This window comes from Cupressus sempervirens, chromosome 8, assembly GCF_028749045.1.
Source record: "Cupressus sempervirens isolate cs-2001-9-10 chromosome 8, ASM2874904v1, whole genome shotgun sequence".
Taxonomy (NCBI): Eukaryota; Viridiplantae; Streptophyta; class Pinopsida; order Cupressales; family Cupressaceae; genus Cupressus; species Cupressus sempervirens.
In genome coordinates this window covers 137,912,381-137,933,257 of record NC_143125.1, presented here as the reverse complement: position 1 = coordinate 137,933,257, position 20,877 = coordinate 137,912,381, and the positions used below count along the sequence as shown (strand labels likewise).

The 20,877-nt window shown below is 37.1% G+C and overlaps 2 pseudogenes across 2 annotated transcripts; one reads left to right on the top strand and one right to left on the bottom strand.

The window, feature by feature from the left end:
- The first annotated feature begins 5,340 nt into the window (after nucleotides 1-5,340).
- Nucleotides 5,341-6,353, top strand: LOC149541934 (ethylene-responsive transcription factor 11 pseudogene; annotated as a pseudogene). The gene has a single exon (XR_016355168.1). The product of XR_016355168.1 is annotated as an ethylene-responsive transcription factor 11 pseudogene (transcript).
- Nucleotides 6,354-9,485: 3,132 nt separating this feature from the next.
- Nucleotides 9,486-10,524, bottom strand: LOC149541933 (ethylene-responsive transcription factor 11 pseudogene; annotated as a pseudogene). Its single transcript, XR_016355401.1, has one exon. The product of XR_016355401.1 is annotated as an ethylene-responsive transcription factor 11 pseudogene (transcript).
- Between the last annotated feature and the right edge of the window lie 10,353 nt (nucleotides 10,525-20,877).

Below are 20,877 nucleotides of genomic sequence, written 5' to 3'. Positions count from 1 at the left end.
AAAAAAGAGAGTATCTATAGATATGGTAAATGATCCATCTCAGCAAAATGCACAGGTACTTAGCAATTGCATCCACCTAGTACATAGGAATAAATATTGAATACATAGCACACTCCATCTAACCAAGGAAGCATGAGAAACAATAGAAGAAACCCCCCTAAAGAAGACAAGGGTGAGGTGATAGGCAACTAAAAAAGTGTACCAAAAGAGATCATGCATATCAAGGAACCATGATGTAGATGTACGAAAGAATACATATGTATGTACTGAGCTGATCAATCTCAGACACATCACGAGGCTAATGTCATGGAAGGGAAACTCACTCGAAAAAGGAAGATGGCAAACAAAGGCAAAACATCAACCCCCCATGGCACTTTAAAAAGAGTAGTGCATGTACAATAAGGCACAAGATATGGTGAATCCCAAGGATAAAATAATTTGTATGAGTGTCCTCAAGTGATAGTGTTTGAATCATAAGGAAAAACAAGGCAAAACAATTGAAACAAAAATATAGATGGAATATGACACTTTATCTCAATGTGTTTGCAAGAATGTATAAAAATGATGTCTACAAAGATCATAAGAGAAATAAGGATGATAAAATAGATAGTACAACCCATGATGAATCATCTAAAGTAACAAAACTGATCCCCAAACCTAAAAGAACCAAGATATTCACCATAATGCAAAAATGCAAAAAATTGAATAGAATGTGCCTAAAGCATAGTTTGGAAAAACAACTAGCATCACTAGAAAGAGCTCTGAAAGAACTTTCCAACAATATAAAGAATTACCAAATTGAAATTGGATGCTCAAGATATGTCTCTCAGAGTGCGAAATAGAGATCCAAACTTTGACAACAGAAAAAAGCCATCCTAAAAGCATTAGAACTAAACATTACCTATACCACTGTGATGGCTTGGAACTAGCTTTCTAGCAATATCTTGTTTGTGTAAAATAGAGTCCATATGCTTGAGATGTGAGAAAAAATGCAAAGCGAGGTCCAAACAGAGCCAGGAGAGGTGACAACAGGGTCGAGGAACTACTGATATCAGCAAGTGATGAGCATAGATTTGACCATCAAATGGTCATTGAGGCAAAAAAAGCTTGAAACATGACCCCTACTAGAAAAAATTCTAGTCATCGGAAATGATGTGCCAAAAAAAAGGGTTAGTGCTAATAGAAAAACTTGGGAGCCAATAAAATAGCACCATGTGAGACAAAAGGTTTGGAGATCGAAGGCACAATAACCAAAACTTGCATGCTTTCTCCAAAAATTATGCACAAAGTCAATAAAGCCCAAACCATCAGCAATAGCCATAAGGGCCATAAAATGCCTGTGGCATGTGGTTAGGCCACAATAATGGTTCCCACTTTTTGGCCAACTTTGACACTAAAATAGATATTTTTAAAAATTCTACACTTTCAAATGCGTATTACTCAAAAATTGTAAAGAATTTGGAAATGATGTATACTCATAATTTGTAACATTTTTTGTCTAGTTTCTAACATTGTTTAAAAAAATAAAATTAAAGTGATTGAAATCCATTTTCTTTTCTCCTTCAAGAAGTTGTATATATGAAAAATCAACATTTTAAAAGACTGGTGGTTGTTTTGATCAACATAACATTTTTTTAAAATATGATAATGAAAAAAATCTTTCAAGTTTAGAATGATAACAACAATACCTAGGTACTTTAGTTGGTTTTTCTCAATTTCATAAAAAATGTAGATTCTATTCAATAGAAAAGTGACGTTAACGATAAATTAGACATAGGTTGATTTTGATCAATATAATTTGTTCTATATTAATCGAAATGGATTTTTTCATGTTTTTTAAGAAAGGTAACACGCATGCCTTTGTAAAACACATTTTTCAAATTTTTGTTTTTCTCATTTTCTATTTTTCCTGAAGCTTCAAATCGAGGCTTGTGAGATGAAAAAAAAACCTATATTTAATAAAACTACAAATAAAACATCAAAATAAACACAATGTATATTAAAAATATAGCAATTGGAAAGCTTATTTAGAGTAGAACAATCTGGTATATTTAGTTGTAAAAAACAGACCTATTTTACCCTTGTTTGATCCCTCAAAAGGGAAAAATTTGACAAAAAATAAAATAAAATTGTAAAATTGGTATTTTGGGGGCTTCTGCAACACTTTTCTCATCATATTTATGCTCTACGACATCCTAGGGACACTAGGTCAATAGTTGACATCAATGACAACACAATTACTAATCATCATGCAGTCAAACTTATACCATGACATTACTTTAATATCACCTTTCTATCACAACATCAATTATGCCAACACATAAAATATAAAATTTTGTATGAATTATTTTTTCTTCTTTTTCATGTTAGTTATTGTGAGGAAGCTTTCAACTTTATCATCCAAATGCCAATTAAACTTGAATTGGTTGTATAGATGAGCTAGCTTGGCACATGTTAATCACATAAAAATGTGCAACTAGGCTTATTTGTAACATCATTTGTTACTAAGATGGAACTTGAGAATGTTGTGCCTTATATTCTAATGTCAAACGCCTATGAAGAAGTTAGTTGTTGGGGTGATGTCAAGAAGGTAAGAGGAGTGATAATAGATTCAAGAATTATGAAGACATTTGGATTTAGCTAGATTGAAGTCTACAAAATGTTACATGTTTTTTTGTGTACAAGATAAATCAAACCCACAAACAGAGAAAATCTACCTAAATTTGGAGGAATAGCCATTTAAGATGAAGTATTAAGGTGTTTTTGGCTATTTCCTAGATACAAGGTATGCATTGAATGATATAGAGGATGAAAATCATTATTTCTCAATAGGTTTGGCAATTGCATTTGTATTGCAAACAAAAATTATTGTGGTTGTATCCCATGTTAATATATCCAAGATCCTAGATTACTAAGAGTGGGGGATAAATAATCACCAACTGTAAACTCAAATCACAACTTATCAAACTAATTAATCAAAATTGAAACTTATCATCTATTCATGCATCCATCCATTCAACTTGTGAAACTTAATCATAAAGAAACTCATAAAAGCATCCACACAAGTTACAGAATGACATAGAGATTTATATTGTGGAAACACTTGGCTAGAGGAAAAAACCATGATAGGAATTGATACCTAAAATTATTTTTCGTTCTTATGAAATTCATCTAATTAAGAGCTAATCCTTATTAGGATCTTACAATAATGTTTGGTTAAGAACAATCCTTGTAAGGAGTCACCCAATTAAGGGACTTACCTCTAGCCCTGTTAGGAGATTTGCTCTGTTAGGAGTAACCTTATGAAAGGATTTTCTAACTCAAATTAATGAACCACCCAATTAAAGGAATTGAATTTAGATCCTACTCACCCTATTAAAGTGACCTTGTTAGAGTCTTTGACTTGTTCAAACTGTTAGGATTAACCAAGTAGAATGATATGGAAATAACACTTCACAATCACTTACACAAATGCTTTTTAGTCCACCATTTGCATCTCATTGTAGACATAACCCTTGTCGATCGCAACTACTTCAATTGATAGATCTACACCTACACTTGCAAATTAACTCTCTAACATATACATATATTTTTCATCATTAGGTAACCCTAACCCTAAACGTGTTATCTATGAAAATTCAATAATATTTGACCAAAACATGCTACACAACCCTAATCCATCATTATCTGATACCAAATGATCGACATTGCACATTGCACATTGATCTAACACCACACAAATGTCCCTTTCACCTTTTCTATTAAAAAATAAATAATTCCAAGAAATTTCATCACAATCTTCAATATATAATTGATCAATCAAATCTCTTTGCTTCCACATTATTTCTACATCATCAACCATCTCACCAACTCAAAAGATCTACTAGAAACAACCTAAATATTATCGGTCCAAGATCAAACTTAACATTTGACATGTTCTTCATTTTTCTTCCTCAACTTTGTCAAGTTGATCCAACACATGGCTTCTTATAAACCAAATCGAACAAAACTCTATCATTGGTCCAACAACTTAGTAAACTTCATAAATCTTGAATCTCATCGCTTGAAATAACACAAATTTGATAAATCACTCAAATCATTCACTGACTATCATAAACTAACCAACTTGATAAGACTGTTTCACTTTAATCATTCATAGCTCACTGAATACTAATACATGTAGTACATGAAATTACAAAAAATAGAAACTAGAGATATCTCTGTGTCTCCCATACTAATCGTGCACACTTACTTGTTATACAAGTCAACCACACACTTAATATGTCACATGCATTGTAAAAGCTTACTGCTTGACAAACAATTCAACACAAACTATCAAGTTGACATCAATGACAATACAATAATTGATTAAATCGTCATCACACATGTGCTTGAAGACATCATCAAACTCTCCTATCAACTTTTGAAGACCTCTACATTAGTTATGCCAATAGCCTAAACATTGAGCTCTCCATAGTTAATCAAATAAGATCACTTAGAATAATTTTCTGTTAGAGTGAAAAGAAATCACGACCATATGGAAATTGCCCTAGAGACTCACACTACAACTGAGATTGTTCTTTAAAAAGGTTGTCATGAGAGGTGTGAAGCATATCCTCATGTCAATGAAGGACAATATTTTTGTTGACACAAAGTTGGCGATGTTGAGTGATGCAAAATGTAAATACATGTATGCACTATAACAAAGTTGTATATTCTGAACATATGATTTTCCCAATGTAGTGTATTGTTTTGCATGAATTTTGAATTGGATCTTTGTTTCTATTTCTATGGATTGTAGAGTTTGATATGAAAAGTTGTGAAGGAAAACTTACTCGATCTTTGAAATAAAATGTCGTAAAGGAAAACTTAGATCTAAAGATCATTCACAACAATGTTAAATACATGTTATCTATTACACAAACTAATATATGACAAGTAGATCAAAAAAATTTCTAGATCCAATATTACACAAGATAAATGTTACTATCCATCATTACACAAGATAAATGTTACTATCCATCTAACCATTGCACTTTGATAGTTCTATATGAAGAATAACCAAAGTATGGATTTAAGGCCTTGGGGATAAGGAGTAACCCTTAAGGTCAGAAATCGGCTCTAAAGAAAGATAATACGGCGAAAAAGTCGTGAGTTTCGAGGCGTCGTGCCCCATTTTAACCGTTCGGCCACCGCCTTGAGGCGGCAGAATTCTTGTTGTTAGGCAGATTAAAAGCGTGGACCAAAACCAAAAAGAAAAACAGACAAAATTATTTGTTCGTGAGGCGTGCAAGCGACGATATTCAACATTGATTAGGATAAATAGATTTCCGTTACATGGGCGAGATATTAGAGTGATAAAATAACGGAGGAAAACGCGGCAATGAGGGATTTGCTGCTTCATTGACGTTCACAAAGACGGTGGATAAAATAGAGTGAATCCCACCCATCCATCCATCCGTCTTCCTTCTTCTGCTGTCGGCGTAAGCCCACTTTCTTCTTCTTCCGCCGCTCTTCATTTCCTATTATAAATAACTGCTCGCCTTCCATTAACAACCGTAAGTTTTCCTTTCAATTTCTTAGTGTTTCGATTCGAAAGATAAGTTGCAGTGTTTTTTCATAGTGATGGCTCCCAGGAAGGAAGGTTTGGAGGTTAAATACAGAGGTGTGAGAAGGCGGCCATGGGGTCGCTATGCCGCGGAAATCAGAGATCCGAAAAAGAAATCGAGAGTTTGGCTTGGAACTTTTGATACTGCCGTGGAGGCCGCCAAGGCGTATGATGATGCCGCCATTTCCTTCAGAGGCGCCAAGGCTAAGACGAATTTCAGCTACTTCGGCAGCGGCCGTAATGGCACGCATCAGTTTGAGGCCTGTTCGACGAAAAATCGCGCTAGTGCTCCGTTTTCGGCCGATAATCGGCAGTTCTTTTGGCCTGGCGGTGGGAAAGGGGATCTCGTTTTTTTTGACGGTAGACGGGAACTTGTTAAGAGAAATTTGAAGGAAATTTCGAGAGAAAATGTTCAGAGCGATTGTGATTCTTTGTCGGCTGTTATAGACGAGGGAGCAGAGGCTGCGGCTCCGTCCGTGAAGAGATTGCCGCTTTTGGATCTTAATCTTCCTCCTCCTGATGACGACGAAGTAGCATGGCAATAGATCCGCTCATAAGAGATATTTCTTTGCAATTAATTGAATATTTTTGCCTTTTCTTCCGTTTTATGGATAAAAATGATTTCTGATGCAAATTTAACCTTCAGAGATCCAAGGGAATTGACAACGCACGAACGAATGTATATGTAAAACCCTCGATTCCAATTTTTGGGGTTCTTTATAAATAGAACCGAATTTTTTTAATCTATCATCATGTCTGTTTTTTCCTGCATAGTTATGATATGTTACAGCCTGAGCAATTATGATTAAATTTGTTCTCATTACTATCGCTTTTTCAAAAGTGTCTGTTACGTTTGCAAGCACGGTTTCATCTACCCGAAAGACAATGACAGAAATAATTTCTTTCTTTATTACAAATGTATGAACGTCTGTCGAGTTCTTGTGTGTGTATCTGTGCGTAGTTATACGATTTGCGATTTGTAACCTGTAATCAGTCATTTTAGTTTGTTCTTTAAAATAATATATTTACAAGTATGAGCTGAAACATCTCTTAAGAAATAATCTCCATTGACATTCCAAACTGTTTAAAGTACCATGTCTCTGAAGGAAATATCATCCAGTTACTCTGGATCTCGTAAAGCAGTAAATTTAATGCTTTACCGACCACACAAACTGCTGCAAATGAGGCCTCTATTGTGCGTTATGTAACCTCAAGCTTACCGCGTAAATGAAGTCTAAATCATGTTCCAGATCTCTCATAGAATAAAATGCTTCGAAAAGAGGTTGATAATTCAGATCGCAGCACCAAAGTCCGGCAGAAATGGTAAGAATTGGAAGCCTAACTTGCTTTTCTATATTTTTTAATTTATTATGGACGTGACAGCGACGGGCGGTTGAGCAAAAGGAGGACGGCTTTATCGGCGGCATTAAATGTAAGTTTGCGAGTTGAAGCCGATCTCCATGAGAAATCTGTGGGCGTTGCATCTGACAAAAGAAAAGTCGGCCAAATTTCATGCGCGCATCTCAAACGGCTTTGCAAAGAAGAATCCACACCATTGCCAGTGGCGCGTTTTTCCCTTGGTTTCAGACGTATACGCATCTTACATGATCGATCGTCAAAGCAACATTGCCGTGCTGGAAGAGCGTCAGATTCCGTCTAAGCAGGTTGAACAAATCGGTTTCATAGCTTCATTATCTCGCCGATCGGTGGGTACGGCCATCAATCCACAAGCGGAATATCTTAAGACAACAATTTTTTTTATAGTTCAAAATAGTACAACGAAAGCTGTTAAAGAACTGTAGAATCCTAGTCCAAAGCTGGTAAAAGGACGCGACAAATTCGAACGGCAGATTAAATCACACGGCAAAGCACAGAAAAATCCCTCTGGAAAGAGACTCGCAACTACTAAATTTCGTAAATCCGAAGCTAACAAAATCGGCGAGCGACGGAGATTGGTTAGGATAATGCGAAAAACCACAAACAGCCTTGAATTTCGATCGCAGTTTCAAAGGTACGGATAAAATCCTGAATCTCCAGAAGAAATTATAGTGTGTTTTGGATAATACAATACCGCCATTGAGTGAATGCTCAACCTTGTTTTGCTCGGACGGCGATTTCAATGGCGGAGAAAAGCTTTCGAATCCGCGTCTTCACGAAGACGGCACTTTCGGCGCTCAGATCGATTTGTTTCTACAAGGGCAGCTTTCGAAAGAACGGGCCCGTGCCGGTTGCCCGTCGTTGGTGACAGGCTCAACAGGTGGCGGTCCACCCACTTTCCAGTGTCTTTTTCCCGCTCGTCGGCGGACATACCGACAAATCGAAACAAAAGAATTATCGTGGCCATTAAAATAGAAATATCAGCTTCCCTTTTAACGGGTCTTTGCGCATTACGTGGCATGCAAAACAGGTCGTCAGGATTTGCGTCCTTCATTTTCGCGGATTTGTCTGGGCCTCCAGAAAACAGACGTTTTTTCTTTTTCCATCTTTGTGTGGAGAAGCCGCCAGTGCAAGTTTTTTTTATTGTCTTTTGTTTTTGTGTGGTGGAGACCCCCAGAGGACGTTTCGTGTCCCGCTGTACTTCTAGCGGACAGGTGGCGTTCACGATCAGAAAAGAGACATCTTCTCCCATGATTATGATATTCTTATTAAATGTTTGCGAGCTCTTTGTTTTTTTTCCTCTTTGACAGTTGTTCTTATCTTTGATTAGTTTGGTAGACTCGAGTCCCACTTCGCCTATCCCCGCGGCCGAATCTTTTGTCCCCACGCGATTGCCACGCGATTCAATATTTGTTTCTTTTTCGCGTTTCAAGATGATGCGATAATATTTCGTACGTGTTCAAATAGAGATGAAATTTTAAAATATGTACTAATAGTTGATTTTTTTAGCTTTCTTGATTACTGACTATTTGTGCAATAAGTACTATAGCAGCTATTGGGGATCTTAGTGGCAAGACGCGGACAAACTTTTTAAAATAATACTTTTTAGACCACCTCGCACTCTATAAGTGCGAGAAAGCTAGAAAGCTGATACTTTTTAGACCACCTCGCACTGCGAGAAAGCTGAAATTTCTTCACTCACCTACTGAGGTATCGTATCCCTCAATTAGACACATTAGCGTTGTTCAACCCCTCTAAGTCATGCACAATCACAATGTATAAATTTATGACCATTTGCATAACACATGCACCATGGTATTATCCTCCTCTCATCTTAGGGCCATATAAGAGCCATCTAATCATATAGCCAAAAATCTATAAATAAGATATCATCCTAAGCTATTTGAAGAAAAGAAGGTAATGTTAAACACTAAATTAACTACTAAATCAATCATCCTTAATTTATTTTTCAAACCTCTCTTATATGTTTGACATTAAGTTTAGGATTTCATGCTCCTAAATCTATCATTTAATTGCGCTCAATTCTAAATTCTCATATCATCAAACATTTATCAATGTAACTAAGGAAGGAAATTTTTTAGACTCACTTTTCTAAAAGACAATACAATAAATATCTTACATTTTATGATTACTTAGAAGTTAAATATAAATTATATTTTAAATAAGAATAAATATTTTATGATGATAAATAGTATGTATTTTACTTTCAATTATTGAATCATAATGTTAGTTTTAAAGTGTAAGCATAACAACACTTAAAAATAAATAGAATGAAAATTTAGTTACATATAAATTATTATTTTTTAACAAGAACCAGTATTTTCCATTCAACTAGGAGAAATTCCGTAATGAATATGCATAATACCATAAAATTCATTTTTTGAGCACTTTTCAATCTAGCGACCCAAATATAAGAAGAGATGTTATATGACATATCGTCGAACCTTTTTTCCCGTTTAATTCCTCCAAACCTTGATCATAAAGAGATAAAAAGATCATAATATTTTTTTATTAAAAATGGGAAAACCAATAAAAAATCAAGTTGCACGGATTACTAGCCCCTCTCTCATAACCAGTAGTTATGGCATATGCAAGAGACGAGATCCGGCAAGTGAGAATGGAAATTAAATAAATACTTTGTTTCCAGTAGGCAACAAACAATTGAAGGAATGAGATTCTATATACATTGCTCGTTTATCGCAATCCCATCACTCCACCATGGGACTTGTCAAACGGCACTAAACTTTTCAATCAGACACAGATCCATCAAAAAGAAACTTCATTAGCCGATCTGGATCCTTCTTCTTCTTCATCCAAAGGCGGGGGATAATTGAGATCGAAAAGCGGCCGTCTTATCGCCGGGGAACCCTCGGCCGGCGCCGGCGTCCTGGCCGCCGGCCCCGCTTCTGAATCTTCAACAACAGACGAAGAATCACAGTCGCTGTGAACATTTCCCGTCTCAATTTCCTCTTTTCTGATAGAAAATTCCTTTCCTTTTCCAGGAAAGACGAGATCGCCCTTTTCCACGGTAAGCAAAATAAATGGCCGATTTGCTGAAGAATTATTTACAGAAAACGGATCATTTGCAGAGAAGGAAGGTTCAAGCTTCTTCACGGACTTCACCGCCGGGCAGGCATGGAAATCCAGGGTGCTATTTTCACTGGAGCTCTGGTTCGCCATGGCGGACGACGAATAAGCGAAATTCGTCTTTGCCTTTGAGCCTTTGAAAGAAAGAGCTGCAGCATCGTAAGCCCTAGCGGCCTGCTCGGCCGTGTCGAACGTGCCGAGCCAAACCCTAAGTCTTTTCACTGGATCTCTGATCTCTGCTGCGTATCGACCCCACGGCCTCTTCCTCACTCCCCTGTAATGAATTTCCAGGCCATCTTTACGCGGCGCCATTTGCAGAGAAAACAGAAGAAGGCGCCTTTCAGAATATGGAAAAATGAAAAATGGTTAGGGTTGTGTCGGCTTAGGGTTTGGCTTGGGCTATTTATAGCAGAGAAAAGGAAGAGACGAGGAAAAGGAGTGGAAGAAGGCGTAGAGATTCTTCCGGTTGCGCCGTCGGGTTTCAGTTATTTAAAAGGAACGTGACCGGCGATTACGGGTCTCTGACCGCGCCGCCGCGATTTTAATGGCGTCACGGCGGCGCATCTTTTATTCGTCGTCTTTAACTCAGTAATCGCCTTTTCTTCGTAATTTCTCATGTACCCCACACGTTTGATTTGACATTAACCTTTTCTTTTTTTGAAGTTGATTGCTCTCACGTGCATTCACAACACACTCTCTCATTTTTTCCTTCTAGTTTTCCACTACATCTCAAAGAGGACTGAGCATGAGCACAAGTCAAATTTTATATGGCTATTACAATTCAAAGTGGCTAGTTTTTTTTAGTCAAATATTGACTCATATTTTATGTGTAGAAGGAATGAATGAAACACTTTGTACTTGTTGTGTCTTAAGTGATGTTCACATAGATATAACGTGATTCTTTTTGGGAAGTCATTCATCCAATATTGCTCAACTCAAACACATGTATTCATGGAGTTTCTTCCACGATTAATCCCACTTAGCTTGCTACCCCATTTGGAAAACCTTTAGAAGGTGTTGTGCCTTATGAAACTTTCATGATACAACCCCTTTAACTCATCAATCACAATATTTTATATTGCAAGTCAAATTTTGATATTGTTGTCACGATTCAATTGTGCAATTTTCAAGTCAAATTTATTGACCCATGTTTCATAAGTAGCGGTTCTCTAGTATCCGTCTCTTATGAAAATGGATGGAGCACATAACACTTGAATTGCATTTAGGTGATGCTCACATGAATGTGCTTTCTTTATAAATGCATGAAATGGAATTTATATGTCTGCATCTTTTATGGCCTTCTTCCGCAACACATGCACCTTAATTTTATATAGCTCAAGCTTGTATATGGCATATTGATTTTTTAAAGATTGTAAGGGTTTGATGAGTTTAAAGTTATTTGTTGAGTAGTAATGAGGATTGGTAGATAAATTATTATAAGAACATAGGTATTTGAGTGGTTCTTTCTAAGCACTAATTGAAACATGTGTTTAGATGACCTCAATAATTATGTATTACAACCATTAATAAATTTTCACATGTAACATTGACTTTGATACTAACAAAGAGATGATAGTTTAGAAATTACATTTTTTTTTTGCATTTATATACTTTAACAAATCTAGAACAAACACTTGTAAACATTAAGCACATGAATTGAGGACATATTTGAAAGGGATTATTAGTAACAATATTACTATAATAATATGGTTTTAAGCTTTTAATAAATTAAAAGTTGAAATTAAGGTTTAGAGTCCATAAAGTTTGCTTAGTCTTTTTGATTCTTATCAAGTCTCATCTTGTTCTACTTGAGGATACATTTCCTCCAACCATAGACTAGACATTTCCTCCCCACACCTTCCTTGTAGAAATGGTCCAACCATTCACAAGGGTATAAACAAAGGACTAGGTATATTTTCCATATTTAAGTTGTACAACTCTAATTAGTCATACAACCATAAGATCTACTGATCTATGTATGGACCTCTTAATTAGGTGGTATATTTAACCTTGATGAATTGACCAACAAAAGAAATTTGTTTGTGCCCCTTTGGCTAAAGGTATTAATCATACATGCTAAGCATGAGATACGTATACTGAACTATCTACCCTCCCTTACTTGACTTGATATTTTTATCTTCTAGTTGTTAGAAAATGACCAATTATATAGGAAGATAAGTAATATGTGAACATGTACTCTTATTGCATTGCATTTCTGACAAATATTTAGATCAATCAATTCAATTGTCTTTACACATAAATACACATGTATGGACCAATAATCATCTCAACTTTTTCAACCTACATAAGCGTATGCGTAAGATTGCCAATTTTAAAATATCTTTACAATTTACTCTTTCTACCTGGGTGAACCCACAATAATGAGTTCCACTTTAGTGGGACGAACAAAAACGAAAAAAAATGCAAAATGGGAAATTGAGTTTACGATATGTTCCCATGAACATACTTATTATGTTTGCGCGAACTTTTTTTTAATCATGTTCGTGCGAACATATTTCGTATGTTCGCGCGAACATACATGATAAATATGTTTGCGCAAACATGATAAGTATGTTCGCTCGAACATGATGTTCGCGCAAACATATGTTCGCTCGAACATGATGTTCGCGTGAATGTACAAAATTACATTTTTTTGGGCCCTTTTTTTTTTTTTTTGCTCTTTTGACACCCATAATTGCAGATAAATGATCTACTGTAAAATAAAAAATTTCAAAATGTGCTGCTCGGAGCAAGCTTTCCAACGACCATAATTTTAATACATATTTTAATCATCAAGACTTTCAAATATGAGTTTAACTCATTATAAGTTCATTACCAATTAAACATCAACCGACTTTGACACCTCAGAAAAATTAGTAAATTAGGTCAAACTTTTTTTTTAAAATATGGAGGAACTAGCTTATTGAGATACTTTTCTATTAAAAAAAAAAAAAAAATAGTTTATGATAAATTGACTTCAAATTATCTGTGTCAAACGGAACGTATGTCTGAATTACGGTTCATGTTACTTCAAAACTTTATAAACTATACAATATTCAACCAAAATATATCAAACCAAATGCATCATCTGGATATTGATGTTACAAATCTAACATCGAATGAATTACTTCATTATCATTTCTAGAAAAAAAGTTATGTGTGTCAAACAGACTGTCACTTTTTAAAATATTGAATTTTATTATGTACCACTTTTCAAAGGAGATAAAAAAAATTGACATAAATAATTTTTTTTTTTTAGATTAAAAAATATGGTTACAAAGTAGGAACAGAGTACTCAAAATCATTAGTTCATGTCATCTTGAAATTATTTATAGTTTTCGAGATATAGTGACTTGAACATGATTTTTTTGTGAAAATATTGATTTCAGTGTCAAAATTGGTCAAAAAGTGGAACCCATTATTGTGGGATCACCGACCTTCGTATTAGGTGTTATTGATGAATAATTTTTCATGGTTGGTGTTGGTCCCAACTAGTATTGAGAGGTGGGGTGGTGGGGGGGGGGGGAGTGGGGGAAGAATCATTACCGACTCTAAAATAAGTTACTTTTTCAATTGCTCCAAATATATTAACTAACAACCACTTGATTGCCAACACAAATATAAATGTACTAAGATAAAAGAAAATGAACTCACACACAAGAGAATTCATCAATGGACACACAAATTTTTGTATGGTGAAAACGTTGATGTGAGGATGAAAACCATGGTGGGGATAATATACTCACTAGCCTTTTACTACAAATAAAAGGTTTCCCTATTAAGAGCTACAAATTGTTTCTTTTGAGAGCACATTTTCTCAAGAATGTTAGTAACTTGTTAGGATTACAAACAACTTGTTAAGGCTACCTAGTTAGAGGATTTAGCTCTCCTTCTGAGAGGCACCTAGTTAGAGGATTCAACATATGCTTACTATTGAAGCATGTTGGGTTAAGAGCTTACAAAATGATTACAATTTTTAGAAAGCAATCAAAATGTGATCTATAATAAATAACTCTTTCTTACTTGATAGATCTCCAGTGTATATCTCTTCGGATATCGTGTTCTCCCCCTGTCACCTAGATGCACTTGGTGATATCTGTTGTATTCCTTGGCTTTTCACTTTTCTACTCACATGTGTTTGCAATGCACACTAATGCATCTAGTTGGATGTGGCTCTTCATTCTTAGTCTTCTCCTTAGCAACTCTCATGTGTCATTTTCCTTTTCCTTTTCTGTGATCTTATTGTGACATTATATCTTTCTTTGGTCTGTAGTATCTTCTCCAGTTCTCTATTTTAGTATTCTTTCTTTTTCATTTTCAACCACACACTTGAATATGTGAAGTCTCCTCTTATCTATGGGTGTCAGAATTGTAGAAGTTGATGAAAGCCAACTTCACAGCTCACCAAGATCACCTGCATACAAATAACTTGCTAAAGAGAAACCGAAGAAGGAAAGGTAGGGCTTGGAGAATCTCAATGGTGTGACAGAAATTATATTACAACAATGAAAAATAAAATTGTTGTACAAAAATACAATGAGAGAGCCTATTTATAAAAGTCTATAGGAAGCTTCTATAACAAGCTAGAAAGCACTAGGAGATAAGTGTGACAACTAAGCATATGTCCATAAAAGGTGGATTATCCTCCATGTAGGTGAGAAGATAAGTATGACTAGGTAGGAACAAACTCACATGTTGTCAACAAATCCTAGATGAAAACTAATAACTAAAAGCATTTATCTAAGTAAACTTAAGTAAAGCGTAAATAATAATAATTTACTCTAACACCCCCCCTTAAGTGCAACTTAGGGAAATGCACTTAAGCTTACAAAAGCTAAGATGAAATGCAGAATGGGTCCCGACAACAAGACCAAGAAAGGTACCATGTAAAAATGCAAAGAAATGCAACCTCTGAAAATGGGGAAAGAGGGAAAACCTCATGGGAAAAACCCTCCCCCAAAAAGAGGTAAGTACAAACATGCTAAAAAAATGAAGGAAGGAAGGCCTCAACAAGACCCTCCCAAGGACAACTTTCATAACCCCAAGCATAGACCGCAACTGAAGATAGCGTGGCGATGCAAAAGGTTTAGTGAAGATGTCAGCAACATGTGCGTCAGTGGGAATGTACTCCAAAGAGATAACACCATCTTGAATCAGCTGACGAATGAAGTGCATATGCAACTCAATGTGTTTGGTGCGCTGATGCTCCACTGGGTTGTGTGAGATTTGAATGGCACTCTAATTGTCACACCACAAAATAGTGGGACAATCTGGAGGAAAACCAAACTCAGTCATCAACTGCCGAGGCCACAAAATCTCCTGACTGGCAAGTATTGTTTCTCTGTACTCAGCCTCTATAGATGAAAGTGCACAAGTATGCTACTTCTTACACAACCATGTGATAGGATCAGATCCAAGACAAAACACAAAGCTAGAAGTAGACTTCTGACCATCGACATCACCAACCCAATCTTAGTCAGTGTAGCCAACAATGTGAGGAGTCCCCGATGTGTAATGAATGCCATACACGAGTGTGCCCTTAATGTATCTCAAAATATGCCTAGCAGCTTTCCAGTGACTCTCATGAGGGTCTTGGGAAAATTGAGAAACAAGGCCAACTACAAAGGAGAGATCAGGACGAGTGTGTGTCAGGTAAAATAAGCTGCCAACCAACTATTAATACAAAGTAGCATCCTTTAAAGGCGAAGAGTAGGAGGTAGACAAGATGACACCCAACTAAAAAGGTGTTGGAGCAGGCTTGCAATCAAGCATGTCAAAGTGTCGGAGCATGTTAAGAGCATACTTCTGTTGATAAACAAAAATTCCAATAGAGGACTGAACGATCTGGAGACCAAGAAAATAGTGGAGCAAACCAAGATCAGTCATCTCAAATTGGTCCATCAATGCACACTTAACATCCTGAATCATAGAGGATGAGCTACCCGTGAGGATAAGATCATCAACATATAGGAAAAGAATCAAAATCTCATCTCCAAGATGCTGAATATACATTGTAGGATTGAAATGGTAGCCGGTGAAGCCTGTAGAAATCAGGAAAGAGTCCATCTTCTCATACCAAGCTCGAGGGGTTTATTTGAGACCATACAATGAGCGTCAAAGTATACAAACCAAGGAGGAATCTTGCATAAATCCTAGAGGTTGATCCATGTAAATATCCTTAGTAAGATCACTGTGTAGGAAGGCACTCTTCACACCCATCTGAAAAATAGGCCATCCCTATGAAGTTGCGAGGGATAAGACAAGGCGGATAGAATTCATCTTGGTGACAGGGGCAAATGTCTCGGTGTAGTCAATACCCTCAACCTGCGACCCTTCGCAACAAGATGAGCATTGTGCTTATCAATTGAACCATCAAGATCATACTTAGTATGATAGATCCATTTGCATCGCACTAGTTTTCTTCCCTTAGGAAGAGTACAAAGATCCCAAGTATGATTCTTCATCAAAGAAGAATACTCCTCCATTGCACTGTCCCACTCAGAATGTCTTGTCATTGCTGCAAATGTTTAAGGATCATCATAAATAGCATGATTGAGAAGACTAGAACCCGCAGTATAAAAAATAGGTGCGACGGGAAGTGAAAGGGTCACTAGTTAGAGATCTTATAGCCTCAATTGTAGCTTGAGCCCATTTAGGCATTTGGGGAGAATCCTATGGCAGAGGTAAATGGGGATCACCAAGACCATCATCCTCATCATCTGTGAAATTTACTGGAAGAGGGAGTAGTGGGAAGTGAAGTAAGCGCTGGAGGCAGGGTATGAACTGCAAGAGGGCTCTCATCAAACTAGATATCCCATCGAAATAGGACCTCTCTAGAAGCAGGATCAAACAACCTATAAGCCTTAACATCCTTGCAATAGCCAACAAAAATGAGTGGTTGGCTCTTCTATTCCATTGCTTTCCTTTGAGCATCAAGTACAAATGCCCATGTTGTACTCCCAAAAACTCGGAATGACGATACATCAGGCTTGACATGAGACTAAGCCTCCTCATGAGTCATATGTCAAACTACCTTGTGAGGCATATGATTCTCAATATAATTGGCACAATTGACTGCCTCTGCCCAAAAACATGAATCCATGGACCTGGATTGAATCATACAATTAGCCATCTCTCGAAGTGTTTTGTTCCTTCTCGCGGCCACACCATTCTGCTGAGGGGTGTAGGGCATTGAAAACTGATGTTGAATACCATATTCAGAGAAAAAATCCCTGAAGGCTTGGTTCACATACTCCCCCCATTATCTGTGTGTATCTATCGAATACAAAGACTAGACTGCTTCTCTACAAATGTCTTGAAGACTTGAAATGAATCAAAGACATCAAACTTTTACTTTAAAAAGTACACCCATGTGCATCTGGAGAAGTCATCAATGAATGTAAGCAAATATCTAGCACCAAAAAAAGGAGTAGGAAATGAAATGAGGTCATTATGAATCAAGTCCAAAGGTGCCAAAGCATGAGTGACTCATCCATGTGGAAAATAATCCCTATGTTGCTTGCCAAGTGCACAACCCTGACAAACACCATATATACAGGAAATTTGGGGAAGCCCAATAACAAGTACCTGTGTGCTCATATGCTGAAGATATCTATAATTGACATGGCCCAAACACTCACGCCAAAGTCTTCTTATTGAATCTGCATGTGCAACGAGACATAAACTTGTGTCATCAGAAGCCTCAAATCCATCAAATCTGTAGAGGCGTGATGCAGAGTCAACACTCCCAGTAGCCACAATCATCTCAGAATCATGTAAGTCTCGAATAACCACATCATGTGGTGAGAACTCAATTGTCTTACCAGAGCCAAAGTGGCAAATCTGATAGATGGACAATAATTTCATTGAAATGTTAGGAACCCAAAGAACATCCTTAAGAGAGCCCCCGGCTAGTGCAACAGAACTAGAACCTAGAATAGCAAGCTGTTATGAGTTCCAAAGAGCAATCTGTGAGGTAGCACAAGGAGCAAGTGAAGTGACCAACTTCAGAGTGTTTGTCATGTGTGAGAGGTGTTAGAATCAAGAATCCAAGTAGGCCCTGAAGTCGTAGCTCGAGCAGAAAGAGCATGACCTTTCCCTGCAAGGGGTGATGTAGACCTAGGAGCTAAAATATGATGTTCCTACATGGTTTCCTTTAAAGCCTCCAAACACTTCCAACACCTAGAAATAGGATTTCCATCCTTTCCACAAAAACTGTAGGTCTCACTTGATTTCTTCTTGGTCTTGGAGGTAGACTCATCAGACTTTGAAGAATCTTTACCCTTTGGAGGGTTAGCTGGAGGTTTAGGATCAGTTGTTGGTGTATCTTTCTTTGATTTGGCTTTCTTGTTTAATTTCCCTTTAGAATATTGTGCAACCAAGGATTGGCTTGAAGAGCTAGAGGCATCCACCTATTGGAGCTTTGCCTATTCTCGTGTCAACCAATCACAAAATGTCTCAAATAAAGGCATCTGGTGTTTGTCACCCAAGGCATCCATAGTGGAGTAGAAAGTGGACGAGAAGATCTGATATTGTCCTTGCCACTTTGAGAGTATCAAAAAGATACACTCATCATTTGTTTTGGGTTTTCCACATCCCTGCAAAATTGTACGCAGAGATTTGAACTTCATCAAGAAGTCTTCAATAGTGGGGAAGTTGGCTGGTGTCAAAGAGGTCAACTCTGTACCTAGCTGAAGTGCCTAGAACTCATTCACTGTGCCAAACAAGTTTTAGAATTTGGTCCAAATAGCCTGTGGAGTGGTCAAACCATCCAAGTGAAACAATAGACTATCTGAGATGTTTAGTGCAATCAATCCCATGGCTTCATCCATTTTGTTCCTCTGTTGAAGAACTTCAAAAGGGTGCTACAGAACATGTTTGTTCACATCTATACATGACCATAAGCCTCTTGACATGAGAATCCTAGCCATTTGTGCTTTCCAGGTGTGATAGTTGTGTGGCATGAGCCAGGTCACAGAAGGATCTGACATTGAGAGAAAAAGATGGAAGCAGAAGGGTCTTATTCTGAAGTAAATTAAAGAAAAGAAAGTGTCCCCCCACAATGCATAACAATATCCCTCAAATACCAAAGAAACAACTATAGAAAGCACAAAAAATGAGAAAAGAACCTGGATTCCAAATGTAGAGAAGGAGAAAACAGAAGCCTCTACTTCAATGCCAAAAATGGGAGCTCAAACAAACTTGGAATGAAATGAAACTACTATCATTGTCTCTGTCTCTGAACCAACTTTCTAGCAGTTCTTTTAGATTGGAAAAAGACATCCGTATGCTCAAGTTATGGCCAACAAACCAACTGTTGCTCCAAAAGACAAGCTCATTGGAAACTTACAGACACGGCAAAAAATTTGATAGCCATACGACCGTCAATTAGGTGTTGCCAGGAAAAATTTTGGCGACCAAAATGTTGACGTCAACTGTCGAATTATGACATTATCTTGTTGAAAAGTGAAATCATCCTATTAGAAAGTGAAGTAAGCATGGGGTCGCAACTGGATGACGTAAGCTTGCTGGAAGATGATGTCACTCGTTGGAATGCCGACATGTTTAGTCATGTTTTTGACGTAATTTGGTCTAAATATGATGTCACAAGTGTGCAAGGTTTGGTAGCAGTGCCACTAGTAGAGGTTGTGGCCAAGGTTTAGTGGCTCTGCGGTGGTGCTGCCCATGGTGGGGGCGCCTGAGCAGTGCATTGGCCACATGATGGTGGTGACATAGTGGCAGAGTGGTGGCCACTAAGCAATGGCTTCTGCTATGCTTTTTAAATTTTATTTGCAATAAATGCGTCCGTACAACCTGCTAGGGGGCAAATTTTTTTTGCCTGATGCTACAATAGCCAAAAATAGAAAGTTTTATATGGCTTTTGACTCTAACAGGGCTTCTGAGCACAATGGAAATGTCCATTTGGGCCCAAAGTGCCCCCAAAAAATGTTCTTCCTCCCAATTGAAGAAAAATTCACAAATAAACTAAGGTTTGTGTCTTCAAATTGCGGCTTCAAAAATCCTTCAAACTAGGAAGTAGTAGAGAGGCTCTAACACAATGTAGAAGTTGATGAAAGCCAACATGTATGCTGAAGAGAAACCAAAGAAGGAAAGGTAGGGCTTGGAGAATCTCAATGGTGTGAGAGAAATTATATTGCAACAATGAAAAATGAAATTGTTGTACAAAAATATAATGGGAGAGCCTATTTATAAAGGCCTCTAGGAAGCTTCTAGAACAAGCTAGAAAGTGCTAGGAGATAAGTGTGACAAGTAAGCATACATCCACAAAAGGTGGATTATCCTCCATGTAGGTGAGAAGATAAGTATGACTAGGTAGGAACAAACTCCCGTGTTGTCAATAACTCCTAGATGACAACTAATAACTAAATGCATTTATCTAAGTAAACTTAAGTAAAGCGTAGATAATAATTATTTACTCTGACAAGAATCCTAGGAGAATATCCCGCTCAAACTAGTGAATTCAAAATTTGAATTTGAATTATTGAGTGGGACACCTATATCATAGTGACACAAGGAGGGATTTTGAATAGCAAGGGCCAGAGGCACACCTAACTATCCAACCACCTTGCTGAGTAAACACAATGAAAGAAAATAGCATAGAGAAAAATACCAAGGAGAGAAAATAGAAAACATTTTATCGATTCCATGTTTGACATACGTGCCCAGCTATAAGGTATTCCAAGTTATGACAAAATACAAAATACAACTCCAAGATCTATGATCCAACTCTAAATTCGCTCTTCCCAGAATGTCTGCTTTGAACC